This window comes from Podarcis muralis, chromosome 15 (assembly GCF_964188315.1).
Source record: "Podarcis muralis chromosome 15, rPodMur119.hap1.1, whole genome shotgun sequence".
NCBI lineage: Eukaryota > Metazoa > Chordata > Lepidosauria > Squamata > Lacertidae > Podarcis > Podarcis muralis.
In genome coordinates, this window is record NC_135669.1 from 3044022 (window position 1) to 3059224 (window position 15203).

At 41.1% G+C, this 15203-nt stretch overlaps 1 protein-coding gene across 2 annotated transcripts in view; it reads right to left on the reverse strand.

Moving 5' to 3' along the window:
* The window catches only part of PEBP4 (phosphatidylethanolamine binding protein 4), a 266550-nt gene that overhangs the window by 184226 nt on the left and 67121 nt on the right, over window positions 1–15203 (reverse strand). The gene's annotated exons all lie outside the window — the stretch shown is intronic.

Here is a 15203-nt window from a genome sequence, read left to right on the forward strand (position 1 = left end):
GGAAGATCCAGATTACCTAATTAACTGGATGTTCCTTTCCATGCAGGGTATTCATAGCTTTGCTTCCAACCTGCAAGCAGTGCTAGTGCCAAGCTACTTTGCACCCTTGGCAAGGCAAACTACTTGCGCACCCCCCCCCCCAAAAAAATTGCTAACTCAGTTTGCAAAAACATATGTCGTGTAATGAAAAGAAAAGCACAAAACTCGAAGCTGCTAAATTTATTTTAAATTTGAAGAATAAGCAATACAGCAATTTTTATCTTTCTCAAACACAAAAGACAATACTATATAGCACAAAAACAATGTTGAATAAACTTGTGAATTGCGATGTTAAAATTTAAGCCTCCTAAAAGTTTCAGTTTCAGGCGCACCAAAATCTCACTTTGAGTGCCTTTTCCTTTGCAAATTTTGGCACCAATTCCTTCAGGTCAATGCTTGGGAATGTTCAATTGATATAGGTGCTAAGCCAACTAGGTTCTTCGGCAACATGGTTGGGTATATGTAAGTTTTTATAAGTTTGAGCTTTAAGAAATTGTGTTCACTGCTTGCCACTGAGAAGTGAGAAGGATTCTTAGAGCAATAGAAACGTTAGACACATTATCCAGGAGTTTTAGTTGTAGTATAAAGAGAAGTACTCCTTGTGATGCCCTAGATTTCAAAGTCTTCAAGCTATTGCTGTAAGTTCACAGCACAGACCTTCAGCACCAATATGTTTGTTTCCATTGTGCATCAATGATTTTTTCCAAATTCTCACAGGCCTTAAATACATCTTCAGTAGCTTTTTGTTGATACTGTTTATATCATTCAGGAAGCCAAATAGGGAATTATATTGTTGTAGCTGTGGGAATCTCTCTTCAGCAAACTGTATGGCCATGTCTAAGACGTCTAGTAGGGACCTACTTTAAATTTCTGCTTTGGATCTTGTGGTGACTCTTCTTGCCTCAAATTCAAACTGTCATTTCTTTCTCCTTTTTTCTAACTTATTCTGTCTCAAAGTTTGGTATTATTTCTAGCTCCTTTGCAATCTCAGTAGCCTCTATCAAAACTTGTTGAAAAGCCTCATCACACCTTCAACCCACAAGGTAATTCTTGGTCACTTGCAATTGTCTTATGGCTGAATTTAAATCAGCTCTTTTGCTTGTAAGTCTGACTTCAAAAGGGATGTTGTGCCATGTAACAAAGGACACCACAAACCTGAACTTACAAATTGCATTGGCAAGGGCCTTAGCTTCAATTCAGGAAGTATTTCCAGATAAACCTTTTAGCCTTGTGTCATCAAATATATTTATTAAAGCATCATATGTACCACCAAGCTGATATCTGTGTTTTCAAAGCATCATTCCAACTGTTCCATCTTGTTTTGCTAAATGACTCAAATTTAATGGAATACAAACCTTACAGTTGGTTCTACCTATAGTTCCTGAGGTCTTTATGTAAACCACCCTATCCCATTTGTGTTTCCTTTATCAGGAAATCGTTTGTGCTTTGTCCAACTAACATCTTAGTGCAAAGAGAAATGAGATGTTTTCAGTATGTGGGTAGTTAAAGTACTTTTCATTGCAACCCTGTCTATGTGTACACAAAGTAAGTCTCACACACACACACACACACACACACAGAGAGAGAGAGAGAGAGAGAGAGAGAGAGAGAGAGAGAGAGAGAGAGATGGTGACAACTGAGACAAAGAAGAGATGCATCAGAAATGCATCAGAGGAAAAACAAGGATACAGATTTGCATAAATGTTGGATATATTAATTGATATGTAGATGCAAATTTAGAAATAATTATTGCAATTTAAACAGTACTTCTGTGACTAGGTTACCTGATTGCCTACTAGGTCTTCTGCCTCCATACTAACGGCCGGTGGGCACCTTCCATGCTCTTGCTCTCCCTGCTGATGGTTCTTTTATCTCTTAGCCAGACTTTCAAACAGAGCAGGGGTGGGGAAAACGATCCAGGCAGCAGACTGTGCACTGTGGTCCCTGTCCCACACCTCACGCCATCAGCCACTTTGACAAAGGGGTGGGCCTCCCCCATGTCAATCACGATGACACCAGGTGGACCAAAACAAAACAAATAATAATTGGTAGGGGCAGCTCAAGCCACACTTACAATGGAAGATTCTTTTCATTGCCAGCTCCAGTTCAAAACAACTTGTGGGTCAAACTGGGAACGTAATCAGGCCTCAAGCTTCTGAGCCAAAAGTTTCCCATCTTGAAATAGAACAATCCTTCAAATTATGTGTCATCCTCTGACAGACCTTCCAATATTTATTCATGTTTTCTATGTTTTTAAGGTTTCAAATGTTTTTGTTTTGTTGTAATTGTATTTTTGTTGCTTTGTTATTTGCCACTATAGGCTCTCAGGAGAAGAAGGGTGAGATGGAAATTTAATAAATTAATTTAAAAGTTCTCCCTCATCCAAAATCAAACTAAGACCCTACAACTTTCTACCCTTTGGAAGGAACACAAAAACACATCCAAGGAGAATATATGAAGTCTAGGGCAGGAATGAAAACTCCAAATATAATTTGTGAGACAGTGGAATTAAAAAACACTTTCTCACCAAGTGCTTATCTGCTCTGCTTAGTGAGCTAGGAAGTATTAAACTTGTTTCTTCTAGTGCCATTTTATCAAACCCCTTGTTCCCAGTATCAGTATCACTACTGCCAAAAACTTATTTTTATGAGATGTTGTTCCTTTCAGAAATGCAGGGAATGGGAATAGTTCCGGATTTTGGGATGGATTCCTTTTTCACCAGAGCCTGGAAGTCAGTGCATGGCATAAGCAGAGAAGCATGAAGGACAAATCTCCCAGGAAACAAGAGTGACATTATTTATCTGCAAAGATGCGTTGCCACAAAAATGATTGTTCCAACCCAAGAAAACGTGTGTGTGTGTGTGTGTGTGTGTGTGTGTGTGTGTGTAAAGCTGGGGGAGGCGGCGAACGGAGTCTTTGACCCAGGTGAAAGAAAGCCAAGTTTCGCCCCTGAGTTCCAGAAAAAGGTCTTGGCCTCAGCATTCGAATTATGTAGGCCTTTTAATGGCTCCCACCAAAGTCAGCCAAATCATGTCTTCTTTGTAGCCTTCCAAACATAATAGTTAAGGGAGCCACCTCCCCCCCCCCCAATAATCTGAGCACTGGTCTTCCTTAATAAACAGGAGCTGTTAGAGTGGATGTGACTATTATCCTTGCATCACTTACACCAGACTACACCTTTGTAATCACTCTGCATTCAGCCAGTAATAACTACCATTGCCACATTCAGTACTCACAATTGTTCAAGCCTAAAGTGTTATAACACCCAAGGATCAAATTGAAATTTTATGTGGAGGTTTATTAGGCAGTTACTAAAAATAAGCCTCACATCACAGATAATTCAGAGGAACAATCAACTATGGTCTTGAACACAGTGGGGGCAGGATTCAAGATTTCAGCAGTTGCAGGGCAAGATTAACAGCAAGGCTGAGCCTGCTGTTAGATTCACATTTAAAATATACTGCAAAAAGGAGTACACTTCAAGAACATTTGTTGTGTGCATGTATGAGGATTTAAAACAAAACTGGTCTCCCATAATTTTGAACTAGCCAGCCAGCCATGAACACATCCCCACATTTCTGCATGCCAGCCAGAATTATGCACACACAAACCCATGCCCAGCCAGGCCTCCTGCCCAGATGCCTGACATACTGATGCCTCTTTTCTTGGTCATAAGACACACACACAAAAAGTCCTGCTGGGTCCTCACCAGCCATTGCACCTCCTCCTCCTCCTCCTCTAAACCCAGAGACTGGTGGAGAAGGGGATGAGCCAAGCGAGGCAGCAATAGGACAGGCAGGTGAGGGGCAGCTAGGTTGGGAGCAGCAGGTAGTCAGCAGCTGTGGTAGGGATGGCTCTGCCAACTAGCACAGCAATATTTGAAACTGCTTGTCTGCAGTTGTGCCTCCCCCTCCTCTCGCTGAGCCTGCCCAAGCTGCATCTGCTTTGTGTATCCTGACCCCGTAGCTCCTTTTCAGCCACTGGGGTAAGGCCAAGAAGAGGGAGCGAGAGACCTGCTCTGAGGCTGGGACTCAGCAGCAAGGGAAACAATTCCACACCATCATGATTATTTGGAAGATGGCAAAGGCATAATCCACCCCCCTCCCTGCTCTCAAAAGAGGACTCAAAGCAGCAGGCAGCTATGCTAGAACAAGCAGGAGAATCCAACTTTCTCTCTGTTATTAACATCAGAACAGCTGCTGAAAGAGAAGCCATGTGAAGGAGCAGAAGAAAGTGGCATTATTTTTAAATGTTGCCAAGCTATTTGACAGAGCCCTGAAGAACATAACTTAGCAAAATTAGGTACCCCCAAAAACTACTTGCAGTGCCTTGCTGTAGTTCTAGTTCTGGACCATCTCCTATAATATATTTGTGCAGACTAGACTATAATTCAACATCCTTTTGCAATCAATAGGAATATATACACATAATTGCACTCTTTTACCCAATCATACATAATTATTTTGGCACCAAAGATATGCCCACTCAGTCCACTTTCATACAGGCTGATATTGTTAGGAGTTTGTGGCACCAGAGTTTGTGGGCACAAGACAACCATAATTCCTGGATTTAGTAAGAATTTAATCAATGCTTGGAGAGTTATACTGAAAGTCAGACTCTTAATAGCTGGGCTCAGCCACCTGAGTCAGGAGATTGCTTGAGAGATAGGCCACTAATAGAAAACAAAGTTAGGGAGATGGGCCGATCAGCAAAGCAGAGACTCTGTGCCAAGAAGCAGATGGGTGGAGTTCTGCCCTAAGCTTGGGGTGAGTTAGCAGAGACAAAGCAGAGTTGAATTTAGGATTGCAATTGAGGATGGTGTAAGCTTGAGGAAAAATAGTTGCAGGCTGTAAGCGTCAGCAAGTTGGAGAGAGAAAAAGGTGTCAGTCTGTTAAACGCAGCAAACAAATAAGAGGAACAGAGGGGCATGGCTGACATCCAAGACTGTGGTCATGGGAGGAGCAAGAACCTCTGGGAGTGTAATGCTGGGAGGCCCTCCATCATAGGCTCAAGCTGGATATTTGTGTAAATAAAGAATATACATCATAAAGACATAGTCTCTGCTGCTCCTCATTTCCAAAGGAAACATGAACCCTGGATAAGTGACTGGAATCTTGTACTGCTTAAAGATTGGTATGGTGCATAACAATATCTAAACATATCACTAGTACCCCACGAGAGGCTGTCAGTGCTAATGAAGGAAGTAACCACATAATTCATCCTACCATTATGGTTCCTGAAGCAACATGCAATATGGAAGCGGCTTCCATAGGAAAACAATAATGTACCAATCTCTATCGTTATTTTTTTTTTTATTATTATTTTTTATTGCGTTTCTTTTCAAAGTTTTGTACATACAAAATCAATCAAATACAAGAAACAATTTTGATTTTTTTTACAAAAAAAGAAGAAAAAAAAACAAAAAAAAAACATGTTGTACTTCCCCACATCTTCCAGTTCTGCATTCTTAGTAATACCAATATCAGCAATTTGTTACCTTATTTCAAACCTTGTTACAACTTTCAATTATTATGTATCCGTATTCAATATATTGTATCTCAATTTTGTTACCTTTAAAATAAACATAATATGTTTAGTTCACTATGTCTTCTTTTCTCTTTTATCACTTACTTTGCCATTTACTTAATCGTATTTGCTAAAGCATAACATTTCCAATAACATGCACGATCTTAAGTTTCATACAACTTGTAATGTTTTTGCAAATAGTCTTTAAATTTTTTCCAATCCGCCTCAATTGATACTTCATCCAAATCTCGGATTCTGCCGGTCATTTCAGCTAATTCCATGTAGTCCATCAACTGCGTCTGCCATTCCTCCAACGTGGGTAAATCTTGTGTCTTCCAGTTCTTAGCGATAAGAATTCTTGCTGCTGTAGTAGCATACATAAATAATGTTCTGTCTTTCTTATGCACTCTCTGGTCCACCATGCCCAGCAGGAAGGCCTCTGGTTTCTTGGGAAAGGTATATCTGAATACCTTTTTCAGTTCATTATAAATCATTTCCCAGAAAGCCTTCACTTTTGGGCAGGTCCACCAGAGATGATAAAATGTACCTTCTGCCTCCTTACATTTCCAACATTTATTGTCAGACAGGTGATATATCTTAGCTAATTTGACTGGGGTCATGTACCACCGGTATACCATTTTCATAATGTTTTCTTTCAGGGCAGTACATGCCGTAAATTTTATTCCGGTGTTCCATAACTTTTCCCAGTCTTCAGACATAATGTTATGTCCAACATCCTGTGCCCATTTTATCATGGCAGATTTAACTATCTCATCCTGTGTATTCCATTTAAGCAGCAAGTTATACATTCTTGATAAAATCTTAGTTTTTGGTTCTAACAGTTCTGTCTCCAAAATCGATTTTTCCACTTGGAACCCAACTTTTTTGTCCATTTTAAAAACCTCTTGAATTTGAGCATAATGTAGCCAGTCTCGCACCTTATTTTTTAATTTGTCCTGACTCTGCAGTTTCCAATTGTCTCCAGTTTTTTCGATTATTTCCCAATACTTCGGCCAATAAGCCTCCATATTGGGCCTTTTTGGGGCCTTGGCCTCCATCGGTGATAGCCACCTCGGAGTTTTAGTCTCTAACAAGTCTTTATATTTCATCCAGACTGCAAAAATTGCTTTTCTGACAATATGGTTTTTGAACAGTTTGTGAACTTTAACCTTGTCATACCACAAATATGCATGCCAACCAAAAGCATTATCAAAACCTTCCAGATCTAGGACATCAGTGTTTTCCAGCAAAAACCAATCCTTCAACCAGCAGAAGGCTGCAGCTTCATAATATAACCTCAAGTCCGGCAGGGCAAACCCTCCTCTTTCTTTCGAGTCAGTTAATATTTTAAATTTTATTCGAGGCTTTTTGCCCTGCCAGACAAACTTAGATATATCCTTCTGCCATTTTCCAAAACATTCCATTCTGTCCACGATCTGTAGGGTTTGGAACAAAAATAACATTTTCGGCAATACATTCATTTTTATAGCTGCGATTCTACCCAACAAGGAAAGTTTCAATCTTGACCAAATTTCAAAATCCTTTTTGATTTCCAACCAACATTTTTCATAGTTATCTTTAAATAAATTCAAGTTTTTGGAGGACAAGTGAATCCCTAGGTATTTCACTTTTTTAACCACATTTAGTTCTGTTTCTCTCTGGAACCCCTCTGTTTCTATAGATGTCAATTTTTTAGTCAAAACCTTTGTTTTTTGCTTATTTAATTTAAATCCCGCCACCCGACCAAACTCTGCTATAAGTTCTAAAACTCTTTTTGTACTGGGTTCTGGCTCCTGTAATGTCAAAACTAGGTCATCTGCAAAAGCTTTCAGTTTATATTGTTTTCCTCCGACCTCTATCCCTTGTACCAACCGGTCCTCCCTGATCATGTTCAATAGCACCTCCAGGACTGAGATAAATAAAAGAGGGGATAGAGGGCACCCTTGTCGTGTCCCTTTTTCAATTTTGAATTCCTCCGTCACCACATTGTTCACTATTAATTTAGCTTTCTGTTCTGAGTAAATAGCGTCTATTCCATTTTCAAACCCCCGTCCCACTCCCATCCCTTCCAAGTTTTTCTTCATAAACATCCAAGATATGTTGTCAAATGCTTTCTCCGCATCAATAAAAATCAACACCGCCCTTGTGTTCCTGTTGGTTTGCAAAAGTTCCAAAATGTCAATGATGTTTCTGGTGTTTTCATATAAATGTCTACCAGGGAGAAAGCCTGCTTGGTCCTTATGAATTACTTCATTTAAAACCTTTTTAAGTCTATTTGCCAAAATGTCCGCAAATATTTTGTAATCCACATTCAGGAGTGAGATGGGACGGTAGTTCTTAAGTTGCGTCTTTTCAGATTCTAACTTAGGTATCAATGTGATGAAAGCTTCTTTCCACGTTTCTGGTGCCCTCTTCCCATCCATAATCTGGTTGCATACCTCCATCAAAGGTTGAATCAGATAGTCCTTCAAAGTCTTATAGTATTTGGAGGTAAGCCCATCCGGGCCTGGAGATTTGCCTAGTTGCATACTCTGAATGGCACCTTCTATTTCCTGTGGAGTTATTTTAGAGTTCAAGATTGATCTTTTATCTTGAGTTATTTTGAATAATCCATTTGTCTTCAGAAATTGTTCTATCTCAAATTCTTTCTGAGGCCCCTGTGCGTACAGTTCTTTAAAATATCTGTGGAAACACTTCCTAATTTCCTCTGGTTTCTGAATCATTCTTCCTTCAATCTCTAGATTTGTAACTGTGTTTAACTTTTGTCTTTTTTTCAGCTGCCAAGCAAGCAGCTTTCCACATTTATTTGCTGATTCAAACGATCTTTGCTTCATCTGTTTAATTTTCCATTCAATTTCTTGATTTATTAGTTTAGAATATTGTGCTTGATGGAATTTGATTTCTCTCAGCACCTCTTTTGACTTTGGGTTGGTTCTCAATTTTTTCTCTCCCTGATGTATCTTCTCCAATATTTTCTCCTTCTTTCCATTCCAGAGCTTTTTCTTGATTGAGTTTTGCTGAATGAGAAACCCTCTCATAACCGCTTTGCTAGCGTCCCAGATCATTCTTTTTTCTACTGTAGTATTCAAATTTATCTCAAAATAATCCTTTAACGTTTTTTGGGCCTTTTTGACAATCTCTTGATCTCTTAAAAGGGTGTCATTCATCCTCCATCTGAAGGAACCGGTTTGAGTAAGTCTAAGTTCTAATTTCAAGGCGTTGTGGTCGGAGCATGTTTTTGGGCAGATTTCCACCTTTCTGGTCTTAGGTGCCAGCCCTCTAGACGTCCAAATTTGGTCGATCCGTGTCCAAGACAGGTGAGCCTCAGAGAAGAAAGTTCCCTCTTTACCTAGAGGGTTCTTTGTCCTCCATATGTCGATCAAATCCAAGTTGTCAATTAGTTCAAAAAAAGTTTTGGGCAGTCTTCCATCTGATGTTAAGTTTTGATTTTGAGACTTATCCATGTGTGTAGACACCACTCCATTCATATCTCCCATCATTATGATGTTGTTATAGTCTAAATAGTCCAGCATAGTCTCATGCAGCTTCTTAAAAAATTCTGATTTCCCGTCATTTGGCGCATATATTCCCAGTATCAAAATTTTTTCTCCTTGTGATTGAATTTCAATCGCCAAAATTCTTCCTTGCTCATCTTTAAAAACAAATTTTGGTGCCAGGCTCTCCTTGGCATAAATCACCACACCTCTTTTCTTAACCTTGTCGGACGAGATAAATTCTTGGCCTAATCTTTTATTGACTAAGACTTTTCTGTGGAGCCTGGTCACATGGGTTTCTTGTAGACAAATAATGTCCAATTGTTCTTTCTTCAATATATGGAATATTTTTCTTCTTTTTTCCGGGGAGTTTCCGCCATTTATATTCCAACTAAGTAGCTGCAGAGACATCCTGTTCTATTTTGTTGCCCCTAGAGTGGTGTTTCTTCTTTGTCTTCTGGTTCCGAGGGTGTAGGGCCTGGTCCGCCTCCAGGCGGTGTCCCAGATTGTGATAGAGGCCAATGTGCTGCTGCTTCCTTCTGGAGGTCTCCAATCTCTATCGTTATTAACTATAGTGCTGCAGAAGGAAATGCACATTTAACCCCCGCCCTCCTGGGGGATTCTAAATCATATACATATTTAATTACGATGCATTATTACCTTATGCTCAGAGATCATTTCACCACCACTGTAAAGCAACTACATCTGAGCTAGAAACCAGCCTCAAAGCTATGTTTACAGTCAATTAAACATATACTATTCTCAGCTGACACTATGTGAGAGACACAAAGGAGAGGAAGAAAATGTATTGCAATTATATTTACTTAGAGAGATGATCTAAAATGCTGGTGTGGGAATTGTAAAAGGACAAAGCAGTGAATGTTTGGGAATCAGATTTCATCCAAAACATATCAGCATACCCAAAATGTTACTCCCCACCCCACCCAGGAAGAAAACCCTCTGCTAAGTCACAATTTCAATTTTCTGCAACTTGTTAGCTCTAGGAATTTTCTCTAGACACCAGTTGCTGGGACAGCTCTATAAAGCCTGCCTGCCCTGGGGGTGGGGCTCGTCCCTTTAGGGGTGGCATTTGGGGGGGGGGAACAAGGGGGTGGCCCAGCCACCTTGTGCTAAAATTATTGTTTTTTAAAAAATGGGGGTGGGGTTTTAACTCAGGTGACTGTAGTGTTGCTTTCTTTAAGGGTGGAGTGGAGTTGTTTTTAACTGTTCTTAAATTCGTATTTGTATTTTTGGTTTTATAAGTTAATTTGTTTTAGTGGGAGTGGGACAGGGCAGCCCAAGAGTGGGCCCCAGCCAACAGAATGGCTGAGGGCAGGTTCCACTTTGGGACACGCAATCTCAGTGATCACAGGAAGGAGGAGGAGTTGCCAAGGAGGCAAGTCAAGGCATTGTATGAAGACTATCCCTGCCTCTGGGTCAGGTCCTGACCAGGATACAAGTATCAACAAGAGTGTCCCACAAGACCTTAAGGTGGCTCTGTGCAACGCCAGGCCAATGATACATAAGACCGCTGCCCTACAGTATGTTTCCGAGCACAATTCAAAGTGTTGGTATTGACCTTTAAAGCCCTAAACAGCATCAGTCCTGTATACCAGAAGGAGCATCTCCACCCCCATCGTTCTGCCCGGACACTGAGGTCCAGCACCGAGGGCCTTCTGGCGGTTCCCTCATTGCGAGAAGTAAGGTTACAGGGAACCAGACAGAGGGCCTTCTCGGTGGTGGCACCCGCCCTGTGGAACGCCCTCCCACCAGATGTCAAAGAGAGAAACAACTACCAGACTTTTAGAAGACATCTGAAGGCAGCCCTGTTTAGGAAAGCTTTTAATGTTTAATAGGTTATTGTATTTTAATATTCTGTTGGAAGCCGCCCAGAGTGGCTGGGGAAACCCACCCAGATGGGTGGAGTATAAATAATAAATTATTATTATTATTATTATTATTATTATTATTACTCCATGATTTGATAATGGATGGAGGAATTGACCCAGCATGTGTAACAGAGACTTGGTTGGACACAGCAGGTAGGCCTGTTCTTGCTGCTGCTTGTCCCCAGGTTTCTCTTACGCAGAGCAGCCCAGGTCATGTGTGTGGGAAGGGGGAGTTGTAGGAAGTCCTTAGTTTTCACCAAGTATCCTATTAGGAAGACCCAGTTTTTTGAGTACATGTTCTGGAAGTTGAGCAATAGGGGCAGTACAGGATTCCTATTGGTGTACTGACCGAGGATTCCCTGCCTGAGCTGCTTCAGGTCATGGTGGATGTTCTTCTGGAGACAACTAGTCTGGTGGTCCTGGGGGATTTTAACAACCATGCCAACACAACCTTACAAGGGGTTGCTTGGGACTTTGTGGAAAGCATGGTCTCCATGGAGCTGTCCCTGAATAAATCTGGCCCTACTCACAGCTGTGGACATGCCTTAGATCTGGTGTTCACCTCTGTGGACACAGGAGATCCGGCATTAAAAGAAGTGTCATGGTCAGATCCCTTCCTGGTGCAACTAGACTTCTTTGCGACCCTTTCTCTCCATAGGGAGGTGGGACGAAATCGAAGTCCGCCTCTGACACTTAAATGATCCTAATGACTTCTGGGGGTGGGGGGTGTATTATCCCATGTTGATGACTTCACAGCTCATTCCCTGGTGGCTCGCTGGGATGCGGAGTTAACCAGGGCTATTTACTGTCTGGCTCTAAAGTGACCTCTCCAATTGCAAGGAGCCTGGATGGCCCCATGATTTTCCTGGAACTGAGGGAGATGAAACAATTGTTGAGAAGGCTAGAGCATCGGTGGCAAAAAACTCTCCGAATCAGACTGAACACAGGTTAGAGCTCAATGTTGAGTATACCAAGTGGCAATGGAGACAGAGAAGAGGACCTTCTTAATTAAATTAACACTGAACATTCTGACCTAAGAAATGCAATCTTATCAACATGGATAAAATGTGGCCTTTTGACCTAAATTACACAGGACCATCCTCGAGATGTAAACTAATATTCTAGCAAATAGGAAAATAATAAAAATCTTGATAGGCCTGTGCAGTGATAGAACCAGCCATAAACTGACATGTTCAGCAGCTAGGAACTGACACATTCAGTTCAAGCTGGCATTCAGCTTCTGTCTCGTCCCTCATTTTGTAACACTGAAATCATTATGGGTGCTATTGAGACTGAGCACCCACTCCTTCCTGCTGAGGAAAGTATAGGACTGAGTATATACTGAACTGCAGGAGGCATATTTAAACCAAACAATTTGTCACTCCATACAGCAAACTAAAAGTTTAAACCTGTTTATTTTTGTTCAGAAAAACATGAAGTTGTAGCAGGTAAATATCCGTAAGTAAATATACTGCAGGAATGTTTTTTCTTTCTTTCACTATTATGACTAGAAAGCAAGATCTCATCTCATAAAATGATTTAATCACCCTGTGATGATAGCTGGCTAAGATACAGTTGAGCTCTGGGCAATGCCAAGAGAAATAATGAATATAAAAGAGGAAGCCTTAGTGACACTGAGGACACTGATTGACAGCAAATTAAATGAAATAGCCAGATTCTGTTGATGTGGCTTGAAATCCAGAGACAGAGTTGGTATATGAGAGATAATTTCCTAGGGTTTTGCCAGATCTACCTTACACTTTTCATTTATTTCTGAGGACATTGATTTTTACATGCCATGGTGCAGAAGGGGTGACAAATACCTCAGAGGAGCTTTCTTTTATGCACTTTGTGCACACTTTCACACATGGGCGGCGGGGGGGGGGGGGAGTCTCTGTTGGTAATTCCTCATGGCTTAGATGCACAGCTTGTAACTACAGGTGGCAACCATACAGGTGCCAACTACAGGTGGCAACCAGGCAATCCAATTGACGTGTGACTGCCAACATACTTTCAGCCCTGGAACGGGGCAGGGGGCAGGCTTATGCACGACCCCTGATATGCACAATGACCCAGAATGCAATCCCCATGCAAACGGTGAGTTGCATGCAATCAATGTAGCAGGCCCATGCCTGGATATCTCCATACCAACTGAGATTAGACTGGCATCCCCCTTGCTTAACTTCAGCCTCATGACAAATACTTTCATGTTCCAACAGGCATTTTAAGGTAGCGTTCAGTTTTATGATAAATTCTTACTGTTTTATTGTTCCATTTTTTGTTGACTGTGTTTATGTACAATGCTTAGGAATGTGTTGGACTAGTTGATCCTCAAGGTCCCTTCCAACTTTAAAAATCTATGAGTCTATATAAAAAACATAATAAAACATTAAACATTTTAAAAGCTTCCCTATATAGGGCTGCTTTCAAATGTCTCCTAAAGGTTTTATAGTTACTTATCTCCTTGACATCTGTGAGCACCACCACCGAGAAGGCCCTCTGCCTGGTTCCCTGTAACTTCACTTCCCACAGTGAGAGAACCAGCAGAAGGCCCTCAGAGCTGGACCTCAGTGTCTGGGCTGAACGATGGGGGTGGAGATGCTCCTTCAGGTGTACGGAATCAAAGGCACTTAGGGCTTGGAATTGTGCTCAGATATGTACTAGTCTCCCCCCAGAATACAACAAGACACAATACCCATTGTAAAATGATGTGTTAAAACACTTCCTTGTGTACTTTAACTGTGTTGTTTTACTGTTTGCTGCCCTAGGATCTTTTGAAAGGAAATGCAGGACAGAAATTTCATACATTAATAAATATTTAGATTGCTTTTATGTTGCCCTTCAGTTTAAAAACTCTCAGGGCAGCTCACATAATTTAATACAATAAGATAATAAATTAAGGTATTTCCTGAAAGTGGAACCAAGAACATGTCCAAGCGTCTGCTGCAGTTGTGCAGGTGAAATTCAGCACGTGGTGGTGGGCAACCTGTGTTTCGGAGGAGTTTGTCTGCCTGGCACTACCAATCTTCTCACAGAGGAGCCCTGTCAAGTTTCCAAGGAACAACAGGATTCCTTAGAAACCAACAAAGAAAACAGCGGGTTAAATAAATGTTTGTTGAAGTATAATTTAGATGTACAAATGGCCAATGCCATACAGGTGGGCAATTTCTTTTACATCACTTCACTGGAAGCACAGCCAGGGGAATTACCTTTGAGGCGAAGGAATAGCACCTCCAATTGAATCATGAATACCGGCATAAAGAGATTTCCAGCAGAGTAATTTCTACTGCTAAGATCCTGATAAGACCTCTATCCTATATACATATCAACTAAAATAAAGACTCATCAACAAAGCATGGATCCTCAGCAGGAATAATATTCACTGTGCATGTCTGAAAATTCTGTGCTCCCAATTACAGGATCTTCACTGAGGAAAAACTATCTTACAGCCTGTCAAGCTGCAGTAATTACAGTGGACAGACAATATTCATTAAATGACATCTGCTGAGTGCATGTTTTAAAATGTGAGATTCATATGTCATGGTGGTTCCCCATCATGGTAATGAAGAGTTAAGAGTGGCACCTGCCTTCAAAGCGTGGCAGCAGAAGAAAAAAACTGTTTCAGAAAGGAATGAGTGTGTGTGTGTGTGTGTGTGTGCGCGCACACACATACACAAAACCACTGGATTTGACAGTGCAGTACCCTGAATTTCTCCCCAGGCCATTGATGGCAAAATAGAAATGTGCCAGCGTTGCTTAGTAAGACTGCAGTAAATGTGAATGTAAGAATGCATCAGAACAAAAAATTATGATTTCCTGAGTAACGAAGCTTCAATGAAGATTGAAGCAATGTTCAAAATAACCCTTTGAACTCCTGTCTGACAACCATTCCAGGAGGTTGGCTAAATTCTGCTAACCAGACTCCTTTACACTTACTAACAGTTACTGTTTCTATCTGCATATTTATTGGCTTTTATTAACAGGTGGCCTCAGTGGCCCAGAGTGCCTTCCATCAGCTTTGTCTGGTAGCCTATCTGCTGCCCCTATCTGGACAGGGATAGCCTAATGCATGGGTAGGCAACCTAAGGCCCGGGGGCCAGATCTGGCCCAATTGCCTTTTAAATCAGGCCTGTGGACGGTCCGGGAATCAGCGTGTTTTTACATGAGTAGAATGTCTGCTTTTATTTAAAATGCATCTCTGGGTTATTTGTGGGGCATAGGAATTCGTTCATTTTTCTTTTTCAAAATACAGTCC